Consider the following 16186-nt stretch of genomic DNA (forward strand, 5'->3'; position numbering starts at 1 on the left):
TTTGTGACTTGGTGTCAGTGCGTGTCTGTGTTACTGGGTGTCAGTGTATGTCTTTGTTACTTGGTGTCAGTGTGTGTCTGTGTTCCTGGGTGTCAGTGAATGTCTTTGTTACTTGGTGTCAGTGTATGTCTTTGTTACTGGGTGTCAGTGTATGTCTTTGTTACTTGGTGTAAGTGTGTGTCTGTGTTACTTGATGTAAGTGTGTGTCTGTGTTACTGGGTATCAGTGTATGTCTTTGTTACTTTGTGTCAGTGTATGTCAAAATACTTGGTGTAAGTGTATGTCTTTGTTACGTGGTGTCAGTGTATGTCTTTGTTACTTGGTGTCAGTGTGTGTCTGTGTTACTGGGCATCAGTGCATGTCTTTGTGACTTGGTATCAGTGTATGTCTTTGTGACTTGGTGTCAGTGCATGTCTTTTTTACTGGGTGTCAGTGTATGCCTGTGTTACTTGGTGTCAGTGTATGTCTTTGTTACTGTATATCAGTGTTTCTCTGTGTTACTGGGCGTCAGTGTGAGTTAGGTTGTGTTACTGGGTATCAGTGTATGTCTTTGTGACTTGGTGTCAGTGCGTGTCTGTGTTACTGGGTGTCAGTGTATGTCTTTGTTACTTGGTGTCAGTGTGTGTCTGTGTTCCTGGGTGTCAGTGAATGTCTTTGTTACTTGGTGTCAGTGTATGTCTTTGTTACTGGGTGTCAGTGTATGTCTTTGTTACTTGGTGTAAGTGTGTGTCTGTGTTACTTGATGTAAGTGTGTGTCTGTGTTACTTTGTGTCAGTGTATGTCAAAATACTTGGTGTACGTGTATGTCTTTGTTACTGTATATCAGTGTTTCTCTGTGTTACTGGGCGTCAGTGTGAGTTAGTTTGTGTTACTGGGTATCAGTGTATGTCTTTGTGACTTGGTATCAGTGTGTGTCTGTGTTACTTGGTGTAAGTGTGTGCCTTTGTTACTTGTTGTCCGTGTGTGTCTGTGTTACTGGGTGTAAGTGTATGTCTTTGTTACTTGGTGTCAGTGTATGTCTTTGTTACTTGGTGTAAGTGTGTGTCTGTGTTAGTTGGTGTCCGTGTGTGTCTGTGTTACTGGGTGTCAGTGTATGTCTTTGTTCCTTGGTGTCAGTGTATGTCAAAATAATTGGTGTAAGTGTATGTCTTTGTTACTTGGTGCAATTGTCTGTCTTTGTTACTTGGTGTCAGTGTATGTCTGTGTAACTGGGTGTCAGTGTGTGTCTGTGACACTATGTGTCAGTATTTAGTTTAGTTTAGAGATACAGCACTGAAACAGTCCCTTCGGCCCACCGAGTCTGTGCCGAAAATCAACCAACCATTTCTACTAATCCTACACGAATCCCATATTCCAATATCATCCCCACCGGTCCCTATATATTTCTTAACCAGCTGCCTATACAAGGGGCAATTTATAATGGCCAATTAACCTATCAACCTGCAAGTCTTTGGCATGTGGGAGGAAACCGGAGCACCCGGAGGAAACCCACGCAGACACAGGGAGAACTTGCAAACTCCGCACAGGCAGTACCCAAAATCGAACCCGGGTCACTGGAGCTGTGAGGCTGCAGTGCTAACCACTGCGCCACTGTGCCGCCCAGTGTGTGTCTGTGTTACTGGGTGTCAGTGGATGTCTTTGTTACTTGGTGTCTGTGTGTGTCAGTGTTACTGGGTGTCAGTGTATGTCTTTGTTACTTGGTGTAAGTGTGTGTCTTCGTTACTTGGTGTCAGTGTGCGTCTGTGTTCCTGGGTGTCAGTGAATGTCTTTGTTACTGTGTATCAGTGTGTGTTACTGGGTGTCAGTGTATGTCTTTGTTACTTGGTGTAAGTGTGTGTCTGTGTTACTGGGTATCAGTGTCTGTCTTTGTTACTTGGTGTAAGTTTGTGTCTGTGTTACTGGGTACATAGAACATAGAACATAGAACATACAGCACAGAACAGGCCCTTCGGCCCACAATGTTGTGCCGATCCTTTGTCCTCTGTCAAGGACAATTTAATCTATACCCCATCATTCTCCTTTATCCATATACCTATCCAAAAGCCTTTTGAAAGTCCCTAAAGTTTCTGACTCAACAACTTCCCCGGGCAAGGCATTCCATGCCTCGACCACTCTCTGGGTAAAGAACCTTCCCCTGACATCCCCCTTATATCTCCCACCCTTCACCTTAAATTTATGACCCCTTGTAACGCTTTGCTCCACCCGGGGAAAAAGTTTCTGACTGTCTACCCTATCTATTCCCCTGATCATCTTATAAACCTCTATCATGTCACCCCTCATCCTTCTCCGTTCTAATGAGAAGAGGCCTAGAATGTTCAGCCTTTCCTCGTAAGACTTATTCTCCATTCCAGGCAACATCCTGGTAAATCTCCTCTGCACCCTCTCCAAGGCTTCCACATCCTTCCTAAAATGAGGCGACCAGAACTGCACACAGTACTCCAAATGAGGCCTTACCAAGGTCCTGTACAGCTGCATCATCACCTCACGGCTCTTAAATTCAATCCCTCTGCTAATGAACGCTAACACCCCATATGCCTTCTTCACAGCCCTATCCACTTGAGTTGCAACTTTCAATGATCTATGCACATAGACCCCAAGGTCTCTCTGCTCCTCCACATGCCCAAGAACCCTACCGTTAACCCAGTATTTTGCATTCATGTTTGTCCTTCCAAAATGGACGACCTCACACTTTTCAGGGTTAAACTCCATCTGCCACTTTTCAGCCCAGCACTGCAACCTATCCAAGTCCCTTTGCAGACGACAATAGCCCTCCTCGGTATCCACAACTCCACCAACCTTTGTATCATCTGCAAATTTACTGACCCACCCTTCGACTTCCTCATCCAAGTCGTTAATAAAAATCACAAACAGGAGAGGACCCAGAACTGATCCCTGCGGCACGCCACTGGTAACTGGGCTCCAGGCTGAGTATTTACCATCTAAGACCACTCTCTGCCTTCTATCAGTTAGCCAATTCTTAATCCAACTGGCCACATTCCCCACTATCCCATGCCTCCTGACTTTCTCCATAAGTCTACCATGGGGGACCTTATCAAATGCCTTACTAAAATCCATGTACACCACATCCACTGGTTTACCCTCATCCACTTGCTTGGTCACCTGCTCAAAGAATTCAATCAGGCTTGTGAGGCAAGACCTACCCCTCACAAAACCGTGCTGACTGTCCCGAATCAAGCAGTGTCTTTCCAGATGCTCAGAAATCCTATCCCTCAGCACCTTTTCCATCAACTTGCCTACCACCGAAGTAAGACTAACTGGCCTGTAATTCCCAGGGTTGTTCCTATTCCCTTTCTTGAACAGGGGCACAACATTTGCCACCCTCCAATCACCTGGTACCACCCCCGTCAGCAGAGAAGATGAAAAGATCATTGCCAGCGGCTCTGCAATTTCATCCCTTGCTTCCCATAACATCCTTGGATATACCCCGTCAGGCCCGGGAGACTTGTCTATCTTCAAGTTATTCAAAAACCCCAACACATCTTCCCTCCTAACGAGCACTTCCTCGAGCTTACCAGTCTGCTTCCCACCGTCCTCTTCAGTAATACACCCCTTCTCATTCGTAAATACCGAAGAGAAGTACTCATTCAAAACCTCACTTATCTCTTCCGGCTCAACACACAGTCTCCCGCTATTGTCCTTGACCGGACCTACGGTCCCCCTAGTCATCCTCATATTTCTGACATACGCGTAAAAGGCCTTGGGGTTTTCTTTTATCCTACCCGCCAAGCATTTTTCATGCCCTCTCTTAGCTCTCCTAATCCCTTTCTTCAGATCCTTCCTGGCCATCTTGTATCCCTCCAGAGCTATGCCTGTGCCCTTTTTCCTCAACTTTATATACGCATCCTTCTTCTTCCTAACAAGACTCTCAACCTCTCTTGTCAACCACGGTTCCCTCACATGACCATCCCTTCCCTGTCTGACAGGGACATGCTTATCAATGGCCCCTACTATCTGCTCCTTGAAAAAGTTCCACATTTCGACCGTGCCCTTCCCTGCCAGCATATGCTCCCAACTTATGCTCCTCAGTTCCTGCCTGACAGCATCATATCTACCCTTCCCCCAATTGTAAACCTTGCCCTGTTGCACATAACTATCCCTCTCCATTACCACAGTGAATGCTACAGAATTGTGATCACTATCTCCAAAGTGCTCGCCCACCAACAGCTCTATCACTTGCCCTGGTTCATTACCTAGTACCAAATCCAATATTGCCTCCCCTCTGGTCGGGCAGTCTACATACTGAGTCAGAAAAGCTTCCTGGACATACTGCACAAACACTACCCCATCCAAACTATTCGATCTAAAGAGTTGCCAATCAATATTTGGGAAGTTGAAATCCCCCATAATTACTACCCTGTGACTTCTGCTCCTTTCCAAAATCTGTTTCCCAATCTGCTCTTCCACCTCCCTGCTGCTATTGGGGGGCCTATAGAAAACTCCCATCAAGGTGACTGCTCCTTTCCTGTTCCTGACCTCAACCCACAGTGCCTCAGTCGGCAGATCCTCCTCGAAAATTCTTTCAGCAGTTGTTACACTATTTCTAACTAACAATGCCACCCCCCCACCTCTTTTATCACCATTCCTAATCTTATGAAAACATCTATAACCAGGTACCTCCAAAAACCATTCCTCCCCCTCACCTATCCACGTTTCAGTGATGGCCACAACATCGTAGTCCCAAGTGCCCATCCACGCCTTCAATTCACTCACCTTATTCCTGATGCTTCTTGCGTTGAAGTATACGCACTTTAACCCTTCTCCGTGCCCATCTGTCCTCTGCGACAGTGCTACCTTCCCCAATACCTCACTACACTCTTTGTCTTTCTGAGTGGACCCACTGGTCCCTGGATTACAAGTCCGGTTCCCATCCCCCTCCCAAACTAGTTTAAACCCTCCCGAACAGTACTAGCAAACCTCCCTCCCAGGATATTGGTGCCCCTCTGGTTCAGATGCAGCCCGTCCTGTTTGAACAGGTCCCATCTTCCCCAGAATGCAGTCCAATTATCCAAGAACTGGAAGCCCTCCCTCCTACACCATTCCTGCAGCCACGTGTTCAGCTGTGCTCTCTCCCTATTCCTAGCCTCACTATCACGTGGCGCCGGCAACAAACCAGAGATAACAACTCTGTCCGTCCGAGCTTTCAGCTTCCAGCCTAACTCCCTAAACTCACTTCTAACATCTGTGCCACCCTTCCTTCCTACGTCGTTGGTGCCAATGTGCACCACGACCTCTGGCTGCTCCCCCTCCCCTTTAAGGATCCTGAAGACGCGATCACAAACATCACGGACCCTGGCACCAGGGAGGCAACAAACCATCCGTGCGTCTCGCCTGCGCCCACAGAACCGCCTGTCCGTACTCCTCACCATCGAGTCCCCGATGACTAGTGCTCTCCCATTCTCCCTCCTTCCCTTCTGAGCCACAGTGCAGGACCCCGTGCCAGAGGCCCGGTCACTGCAGCCTGCCCCCGATAGGCCGTCCCCCCCAACAGTATCTAAAACTGTATACTTGTTGTTGAGGGGAACGACCACAGGAGATCCCTGCACTGACCTCTTCCCACCTTTAACTGTTACCCAGCTGCCTTTGATTTGTGGAGTAGCGACCTCCGTGTAGCTTCTATCTATCAACCCCTCAGCTTCCCGAATGATCCTCAGTTCATCCAGCTCCAGCTCCAATTCCCTAACACGGTCTGATAGGAGCTGGAGACGGATGCACTTCCAGCAGGTGAAGTCGGCAGGGCCACCGGAGGTTTCCCTCACCTCGAACATTCTGCAGGAGGAGCAATACACTACACTGGCTGCCATTTCTTTTATTCAATTACCCCTTAGTTAAGTACAACTATAGATATTAACAAAAACAGTAAATAGCTTACCTGCTCAGTCCTTTTTGGTTAGAGGAGGAGGGTAAAAAGGGTCTTATTATTAGGTTAGAGAAGGAGGATGGGTGGGATACACTACATTTCTAGTGGCTCGGGTTTACTCAGCTCCGCACCTTTAAGGAAAATACCTACCCAGGAGTCCTCGCTGCCGACCAGCTTCCGGTTCCTCCGGCGCCAAAAGAAACTCAAAGACAAGGAAAAAGTGTATGTCTTTGTTACTTGGTGTCAGTGCATGTCTGTGTTACTTGCTGCAAGTGTGTGTCTGTGTTACTGGGTATCAGTGTATGTCTTTGTGACTTGGTGTCATTGTATGTCAAAATACTTGGTGTAAGTGTATGTCTTTGTTACTTGGTGTAATTGTCTGTCTTTGTTACTTGGTGGCAGTGTATGTCTGTGTTACTTGGTGTAAGTGTGTGTCTTCGTTGCTGGGCATCAGCGTATGTCTTTGTGACTTGGTGTCAGTGTATATCTTTTTCACTGGGTGTCAGTGTGTGTCTGTGTTACTTGGTGTCAGTGTATGTCTGTGTTACTGGGTGTCAGTGTATGTCTTTGTTACTGGGTGTCAGTGTGTGTCTGTGTTACTGGGCATCAGTGTATGTCTTTGTGACTTGGTGTCAGTGTATGTTTTTTTACTGGGTGTCAGTGTGTGTCTGTGTTACTTGGTGTCAGTGTATGTCTTTGTTACTGTGTATCAGTGTTTCTCTGTGTTACTGTGTGTCAGTGTGTGTTTGTTTGTGTTACTGGGTGTCAGTGTGTGTCTTTGTGACTTGGTGTCAGTGTATGTCTCTGTTACTTGGTGTAAGTGAGTGTCTTTGTTACTGGGTGTCAGTGTATGTCTTTGTTACTTGGTGTAAATGTGTGTCTGTGTTACTGGGTGTCAGTGTATGTCTTTGTTACTTGGTGTCAGTGTGTGTCTGTGTTACTGTGTGTCAGTGTATGTCTTTGTTACTTGGTGTAAGTGTGTGTCTTCGTTACTTGGTGACAGTGTGTGTCTGTGTTCCTGGGTGTCAGTGAATGTCTTTGTTACTGTGTATCAGTGTGTGTTACTGGGTGTCAGTGTATGTCTTTGTTACTTGGTGTCAGTGTATGTCTTTGTTACTGGGTGTCAGTGTATGCCTTTGTTACTTGGTGTAAGTGTGTGTCTGTGTTACTGGGTATCAGAGTCTGTCTTTGTTACTTGGTGTAAGTGTGTGTCTGTGTTACTGGGTATCAGTGTATGTCTTTGTTACTTGGTGTCAGTGTATGTGAAGGAATTTTCCTCCACACAAGATCAGGGGGCAGGTTGTTCAACCTTGCCCGTCTAAGAGCGAAGTCCAAAGTACGGAAAGTCCTCATCAGAGAACTCCTCTTTGCTGACGATGCTGCTTTAACATCTCACACTGAAGAATGCCTGCAGAGTCTCATCGACAGGTTTGCGTCTGCCTGCAATGAATTTGGCCTAACCATCAGCCTCAAGAAAACGAACATCATGGGGCAGGATGTCAGAAATGCTCCATCCATCAATATTGGCGACCACGCTCTGGAAGAGGTTCAAGAGTTCACCTACCTCGGCTCAACTATCACCAGTAACCTGTCTCTAGATGCAGAAATCAACAAGCGCATGGGTAAGGCTTCCACTGCTATGTTCAGACTGGCCAAGAGAGTGTGGGAAAATGGCGCACTGACACGGAACACAAAAGTCCGAGTGTATCAGGCCTGTGTCCTCAGTACCTTGCTCTACGGCAGCGAGGCCTGGACAACGTATGCCAGCCAAGAGCGACGTCTGAATTCATTCCATCTTCGCTGCCTTCGGAGAATACTTGGCATCAGGTGGCAGGACTATATCTCCAACACAGAAGTCCTTGAAGCGGCCAACATCCCCAGCTTATACACACTACTGAGTCAGCGGCGCTTGAGATGGCTTGGCCATGTGAGCCGCATGGAAGATGGCAGGATCCCCAAAGACACATTGTACAGCGAGCTCGCCACTGGTATCAGACCCACCGGCCGTCCATGTCTCCGTTATAATGACGTCTGCAAACGCGACATGAAATCGTGTGACATTGATCACAAGTCGTGGGAGTCAGTTGCCAGCATTCGCCAGAGCTGGCGGGCAGCCATAAAGACAGGGCTAAATTGTGGGGAGTCGAAGAGACTTAGTAGTTGGCAGGAAAAAAGACAGAGGCGCAAGGGGAGAGCCAACTGTGCAACAGCCCCAACAAACAAATTTCTCTGCAGCACCTGTGGAAGTGCCTGTCACTCCAGAATTGGCCGTTATAGCCACTCCAGGCGCTGCTTCACAAACCAATGACCACCTCCAGGCGCGTATCCATTGTCTCTCGAGATAAGGAGGCCCCAAGAATGTCTGTGTTACTTGCTGTAAGTATGTGTCTGTTTTACTGGGTATCAGTGTATGTCTTTGTGACTTTGTGTCATTGTATGTGTTTGTTACTTGGTGTCAGTGTATGTCAAAATACTTGGTGTAAGTGTATGTCTTTGTTACTTGGTGTAAGTGTGTGTCTTCGTTACTTGGTGTCAGTGTGTGTCTGTGTTCGTGGGTGTCAGTGAATGTCTTTGTTACTGTGTATCAGTGTGTGTTACTGGGTGTCAGTGTATGTCTTTGTTACTTGGTGTCAGTGTATGCCTTTGTTACTTGGTGTAAGTGTGTGTCTGTGTTACTGGGTATCAGTGTCTGTCTTTGTTACTTGGTGTAAGTGTGTGTCTGTGTTACTGGGTGTCAGTGTATGTCTTTGTTACTTGGTGTCAGTGTATGTCTGTGTTAACTGCTGTAAGTGTGTGTCTGTGTTACTGGGTATCAGTGTATGTCTTTGTGACTTGGTGTCATTGTATGTCTTTGTTACGTGGTGTCAGAGTATGTCAAAATACTTGGTGTAAGTGTATGTCTTTGTTAATTGGTGTCAGTGTATGTCTTTGTTACTTGGTGTCAGTGTATGTCAAAATACTTGGTGTAAGTGTATGTCTTTGTTACTTGGTGTAATTGTCTGTCTTTGTTACTGGGCATCAGCGTATGTCTGTGTTACTTGGTGTAAGTCTGTGTCTGTGTTACTGGGCATCAGTGTATGTCTTTGTGACTTGGTGTCAGTGTATGTCTTTGTTACTTGGTGTAAGTGTGTGTCTGTGTTCCTGGGTGTCAGTGAATGTCTTTGTTACTGTGTACCAGTGTGTGTCTTTGTGACTTGGTGTCAGTGTATGTCTTTGTTACTTGGTGTCAGTGTGTGTCTGTGTTACTGGGTATCAGTGTCTGTCTTTGTTACTTGGTGTAAGTGTGTGTCTGTGTTACTGGGTATCAGTGTATGTCTTTGTTACTTGTTGTCAGTGTCTGTCTTTGTTACTTGGTGTAAGTGTGTGTCTGTGTTACTGGGCGTCAGTGTGAGTTAGGTTGTGTTACAGGGTATCAGTGTATGTCTTTGTTACTTGGTGTCAGTGTGTGTCTTTGTTACTGGGTGTCAGTGTATGTCTTTGTTACTGGGTGTCAGTGTATGTCTTTGTTACTTGGTGTAAGTGTGTGTCTGTGTTACTTGATGTAAGTGTGTGTCTGTGTTACTTTGTGTCAGTGTATGTCAAAATACTTGGTGTAAGTGTATGTCTTTGTTACTGTATATCAGTGTTTCTCTGTGTTACTTGGTGTAAGTGTGTGTCTGTGTTACTGGGTAACAGTGTATGTCTTTGTTACTTGGTGTCAGTGTATGTCTGTGTTACTTGCTGTAAGTGTGTGTCTGTGTTACTGGGTATCAGTGTATGTCTTTGCGACTTGGTGTCATTGTATGTCTTTGTTACTTGGTGTCAGTGTATGTCAAAATACTTGGTGTAAGTGTATGTCTTTGTTACTTGTTGTAATTGTCTGTCTTTGTTACTTGGTGTCAGTGTATGTCTGTGTTACTTGGTGTAAGTGTGTGTCTTCGTTGCTGGGCATCAGCGTCTGTCTTTGTGACTTGGTGTCAGTGTATATCTTTTTCACTGGGTGTCAGTGTGTGTCTGTGTTACTTGGTGTCAGTGTATGTCTGTGTTACTGGGTGTCAGTGTATGTCTTTGTTACTGGGTGTCAGTGTGTGTCTGTGTTACTGGGCATCAGTGTATGTCTTTGTGACTTGGTGTCAGTGTATGTGTTTGTTACTTGGTGTCAGTGTATGTCAAAATACTTGGTGTCAGTGTATGTCTTTGTTACTTGGTGTCAGTGTATGTCTGTGTTACTTGCTGTAAGTATGTGTCTGTGTTACTGGGTATCAGTGTATGTCTTTGTGACTTGGTGTCATTGTATGTGTTTGTTACATGGTGTCAGTGTATGTCTGTGTTACTTGGTGTAAGTGTGTGTCTTCGTTACTGGGCATCAGCGTATGTCTTTGTGACTTGGTGTCAGTGTATGTTTTTTTACTGGGTGTCAGTGTGTGTCTGTGTTACTTGGTGTAAATGTGTGTCTGTGTTACTGGGGGTCAGTGTATGTCTTTGTTACTTTGTGTCAGTGTGTGTCTGTGTTACTGGGTGTCAGTGTATGTCTTTGTTACTTGGTGTCAGTGTATGTCTCTGTTACTTAGTGTAAGTGTGTGTCTTTGTTACTGGGTGTCAGTGTATGTCTTTGTTACTTGGTGTAAATGTGTGTCTGTGTTACTGGGGGTCAGTGTATGTCTTTGTTACTTTGTGTCAGTGTGTGTCTGTGTTACTGGGTGTCAGTGTATGTCTTTGTTACTTGGTGTCAGTGTATGTCTCTGTTACTTAGTGTAAGTGTGTGTCTTTGTTACTGGGTGTCAGTGTATGTCTTTGTTACTTGGTGTAAATGTGTGTCTGTGTTACTGGGTGTCAGTGTATGTCTTTGTTACTTGGTGTCAGTGTGTGTCTGTGTTACTGGGTGTCAGTGTATGTCTTTGTTACTGGGTGTCATTGTATGTCTTTGTTTCTTGGTGTAAGTGTGTGTCTGTGTTACTTGATATTAGTGTGTGTCTGTGTTACTGGGTATCAGTGTATGTCTTTGTTACTTTGTGTCAGTGTATGTCAAAATACTTGGTGTAAGTGTATGTCTTTGTTACGTGGTGTCAGTGTATGTCTTTGTTACTTGGTGTCAGTGTGTGTCTGTGTTACTGGGCATCAGTGCATGTCTTTGTGACTTGGTATCAGTGTATGTCTTTGTGACTTGGTGTCAGTGTATGTCTTTTTTACTGGGTGACAGTATATGCCTGTGTTACTTGGTGTCAGTGTATGTCTTTGTTACTGTATATCAGTGTTTCTCTGTGTTACTGGGCGTCAGTGTGAGTTAGGTTGTGTTACAGGGTATCAGTGTATGTCTTTGTTACTTGGTGTCAGTGTGTGTCTTTGTTACTGGGTGTCAGTGTATGTCTTTGTTACTGGGTGTCAGTGTATGTCTTTGTTACTTGGTGTAAGTGTGTGTCTGTGTTACTTGATGTAAGTGTGTGTCTGTGTTACTTTGTGTCAGTGTATGTCAAAATACTTGGTGAAAGTGTATGTCTTTGTTACTGTATATCAGTGTTTCTCTGTGTTACTTGGTGTAAGTGTGTGTCTGTGTTACTGGGTAACAGTGTATGTCTTTGTTACTTGGTGTCAGTGTATGTCTGTGTTACTTGCTGTAAGTGTGTGTCTGTGTTACTGGGTATCAGTGTATGTCTTTGTGACTTGGTGTCATTGTATGTCTTTGTTACTTGGTGTCAGTGTATGTCAAAATACTTGGTGTAAGTGTATGTCTTTGTTACTTGTTGTAACTGTCTGTCTTTGTTACTTGGTGTCAGTGTATGTCTGTGTTACTTGGTGTAAGTGTGTGTCTTCGTTGCTGGGCATCAGCGTCTGTCTTTGTGACTTGGTGTCAGTGTATATCTTTTTCACTGGGTGTCAGTGTGTGTCTGTGTTACTTGGTGTCAGTGTATGTCTGTGTTACTGGGTGTCAGTGTATGTCTTTGTTACTGGGTGTCAGTGTGTGTCTGTGTTACTGGGCATCAGTGTATGTCTTTGTGACTTGGTGTCAGTGTATGTGTTTGTTACTTGGTGTCAGTGTATGTCAAAATACTTGGTGTCAGTGTATGTCTTTGTTACTTGGTGTCAGTGTATGTCTGTGTTACTTGCTGTAAGTATGTGTCTGTGTTATTGGGTATCAGTGTATGTCTTTGTGACTTGGTGTCATTGTATGTGTTTGTTACATGGTGTCAGTGTATGTCTGTGTTACTTGGTGTAAGTGTGTGTCTTCGTTACTGGGCATCAGCGTATGTCTTTGTGACTTGGTGTCAGTGTATGTTTTTTTACTGGGTGTCAGTGTGTGTCTGTGTTACTTGGTGTCAGTGTATGTCTCTGTTACTTAGTGTAAGTGTGTGTCTTTGTTACTGGGTGTCAGTGTATGTCTTTGTTACTTGGTGTAAATGTGTGTCTGTGTTACTGGGGGTCAGTGTATGTCTTTGTTACTTTGTGTCAGTGTGTGTCTGTGTTACTGGGTGTCAGTGTATGTCTTTGTTACTTGGTGTCAGTGTATGTCTCTGTTACTTAGTGTAAGTGTGTGTCTTTGTTACTGGGTGTCAGTGTATGTCTTTGTTACTTGGTGTAAATGTGTGTCTGTGTTACTGGGTGTCAGTGTATGTCTTTGTTACTTGGTGTCAGTGTGTGTCTGTGTTACTGGGTGTCAGTGTATGTCTTTGTTACTGGGTGTCATTGTATGTCTTTGTTTCTTGGTGTAAGTGTGTGTCTGTGTTACTTGATGTAAGTGTGTGTCTGTGTTACTGGGTATCAGTGTATGTCTTTGTTACTTTGTGTCAGTGCATGTCAAAATACTTGGTGTAAGTGTATGTCTTTGTTACGTGGTGTCAGTGTATGTCTTTGTTACTTGGTGTCAGTGTGTGTCTGTGTTACTGGGCATCAGTGCATGTCTTTGTGACTTGGTATCAGTGTATGTCTTTGTGACTTGGTGTCAGTGTATGTCTTTTTTACTGGGTGTCAGTATATGCCTGTGTTACTTGGTGTCAGTGTATGTCTTTGTTACTGTATATCAGTGTTTCTCTGTGTTACTGGGCGTCAGTGTGAGTTAGGTTGTGTTACAGGGTATCAGTGTATGTCTTTGTTACTTGGTGTCAGTGTGTGTCTTTGTTACTGGGTGTCAGTGTATGTCTTTGTTACTTGGTGTAAGTGTGTGTCTGTGTTACTTGATGTAAGTGTGTGTCTGTGTTACTTTGTGTCAGTGTATGTCAAAATACTTGGTGTAAGTGTATGTCTTTGTTACTGTATATCAGTGTTTCTCTGTGTTACTTGGTGTAAGTGTGTGTCTGTGTTACTGGGTAACAGTGTATGTCTTTGTTACTTGGTGTCAGTGTATGTCTGTGTTACTTGCTGTAAGTGTGTGTCTGTGTTACTGGGTATCAGTGTATGTCTTTGTGACTTGGTGTCATTGTATGTCTTTGTTACTTGGTGTCAGTGTATGTCAAAATACTTGGTGTAAGTGTATGTCTTTGTTACTTGTTGTAATTGTCTGTCTTTGTTACTTGGTGTCAGTGTATGTCTGTGTTACTTGGTGTAAGTGTGTGTCTTCGTTGCTGGGCATCAGCGTCTGTCTTTGTGACTTGGTGTCAGTGTGTATCTTTTTCACTGGGTGTCAGTGTGTGTCTGTGTTACTTGGTGTCAGTGTATGTCTGTGTTACTGGGTGTCAGCGTATGTCTTTGTTACTGGGTGTCAGTGTGTGTCTGTGTTACTGGGCATCAGTGTATGTCTTTGTGACTTGGTGTCAGTGTATGTTTTTTTACTGGGTGTCAGTGTGTGTCTGTGTTACTTGGTGTCAGTGTATGTCTTTGTTACTGTGTATCAGTGTTTCTCTGTGTTACTGGGTGTCAGTGTGTGTTTGTTTGTGTTACTGGGTGTCAGTGTGTGTCTTTGTGACTTGGTGTCAGTGTATGTCTCTGTTACTAGGTGTAAGTGAGTGTCTTTGTTACTGGGTGTCAGTGTATGTCTTTGTTACTTGGTGTAAATGTGTGTCTGTGTTACTGTGTGTCAGTGTATGTCTTTGTTACTTGGTGTAAGTGTGTGTCTTCGTTACTTGGTGTCAGTGTGTGTCTGTGTTCCTGGGAGTCAGTGAATGTCTTTGTTACTGTGTATCAGTGTGTGCTATTGGGTGACAGTGTATGTCTTTGTTACTTGGTGTCAGTGTATGTCTTTGTTACTGGGTGTCAGTGTATGCCTTTGTTACTTGGTGTAAGTGTGTGTCTGCGTTACTGGGTATCAGAGTCTGTCTTTGTTACTTGGTGTAAGTGTGTGTCTGTGTTACTGGGTATCAGTGTATGTCTTTGTTACTTGGTGTCAGTGTATGTCTGTGTTACTTGCTGTAATTATGTGTCTGTGTTACTGGGTATCAGTGTATGTCTTTGTGACATGGTGTCATTGTATGTGTTTGTTACTTGGTGTCAGTGTATGTCAAAATACTTGGTGTAAGTGTATGTCTTTGTTACTTGGTGTAATTGTCTGTCTTTGTTACTTGGTGTCAGTGTATGTCTGTGTTACTTGGTGTAAGTGTGTGTCTTCGTTACTGGGCATCAGCGTATGTCTTTGTGACTTGGTGTCAGTGTATGTCTTTTTTACTGGGTGTCAGTGTGTGTCTGTGTTACTTGGTGTCAGTGTATGTCTGTGTTACTGGGTGTCAGTGTATGTCTTTGTTACTGGGTGTCAGTGTGTGTCTGTGTTACTGGGCATCAGTGTATGTCTTTGTGACTTGGTGTCAGTGCATGTTTTTTTACTGGCTGTCAGTGTGTGTCTGTGTTACTTGGTGTCAGTGTGTGTTTGTTTGTGTTACTGGGTGTCAGTGTGTGTCTTTGTGACTTGGTGTCAGTGTATGTCTCTGTTACATGGTGTAAGTGTGTGTCTTTGTTACTGTGTGTCAGTGTATGTCTTTGTTACTTGGTGTAAATGTGTGTCTGTGTTACTGGGGGTCAGTGTATGTCTTTGTTACTTGGTGTCAGTGTGTGTCTGTGTTCCTGGGTGTCAGTGTATGTCTTTGTTACTTGGTGTAAGTGTGTGTTACTGGGTGTCAGTGTATGTCTTTGTTACTTCGTGTCAGTGTATGTCTTTGTTACTGGGTGTCAGTGTCCGCCTTTGTTACTTGGTGTAAGTGTGTGTCTGTGTTACTGGGTATCAGTGTCTGTCTTTGTTACTTGGTGTAAGTGTGTGTCTGTGTTACTGGGTATCAGTGTATGTCTTTGTTACTTGGTGTCAGTGTATGTCTGTGTTACTTGCTGTAAGTGTGTGTCTGTGTTACTGGGCATCAGTGTATGTCTTTGTGACTTGGTGTCAGTGTATGTTTTAATACTTGGTGTAAGTGTATGTCTTTGTTACTTGGTGTAATTGCCTGTCTTTGTTACTTGGTGTAAGTGTATGTCTTTGTTACTGGGTGTCAGTGTATGTCTTTGTTACTTGGTGTAAATGTGTGTCTGTGTTACTGGGTGTCAGTGTATGTCTTTGTTACTTGGTGTCAGTGTGTGTCTGTGTTACTGTGTGTCAGTGTATGTCTTTTTTACTTGGTGTAAGTGTGTGTCTTCGTTACTTGGTGTCAGTGTGTGTCTGTGTTCCTGGGTGTCAGTGAATGTCTTTGTTACTGTGTATCAGTGTGTGTTATTGGGTGTCAGTGTATGTCTTTGTTACTTGGTGTCAGTGTATGTCTTTGTTACTGGGTGTCAGTGTATGCCTTTGTTACTTGGTGTAAGTGTGTGTCTGCGTTACTGGGTATCAGAGTCTGTCTTTGTTACTTGTTGTAAGTGTGTGTCTGTGTTACTGGGTATCAGTGTATGTCTTTGTTACTTGGTGTCAGTGTATGTCTGTGTTACTTGCTGTAAGTATGTGTCTGTGTTACTGGGTATCAGTGTATGTCTTTGTGACTTGGTGTCATTGTATGTGTTTGTTACTTGGTGTCAGTGTATGTCAAAATACTTGGTGTAAGTGTATGTCTTTGTTACTTGGTGTAATTGTCTGTCTTTGTTACTTGGTGTCAGTGTATGTCTGTGTTACTTGGTGTAAGTGTGTGTCTTCGTTACTGGGCATCAGCGTATGTCTTTGTGACTTGGTGTCAGTGTATGTCTTTTTTACTGGGTGTCAGTGTGTGTCTGTGTTACTTGCTGTCAGTGTATGTCTGTGTTACTGGGTGTCAGTGTATGTCTTTGTTACTGGGTGTCAGTGTGTGTCTGTGTTACTGGGCATCAGTGTATGTCTTTGTGACTTGGTGTCAGTGCATGTTTTTTTCCTGGCTGTCAGTGTGTGTCTGTGTTACTTGGTGTCAGTGTGTGTTTGTTTGTGTTACTGGGTGTCAGTGTGTGTCTTTGTGACTT

The sequence above is a fragment of the Heterodontus francisci genome, unplaced genomic scaffold (assembly GCF_036365525.1).
Source record: "Heterodontus francisci isolate sHetFra1 unplaced genomic scaffold, sHetFra1.hap1 HAP1_SCAFFOLD_57, whole genome shotgun sequence".
Classification (NCBI taxonomy): Eukaryota; Metazoa; Chordata; class Chondrichthyes; order Heterodontiformes; family Heterodontidae; genus Heterodontus; species Heterodontus francisci.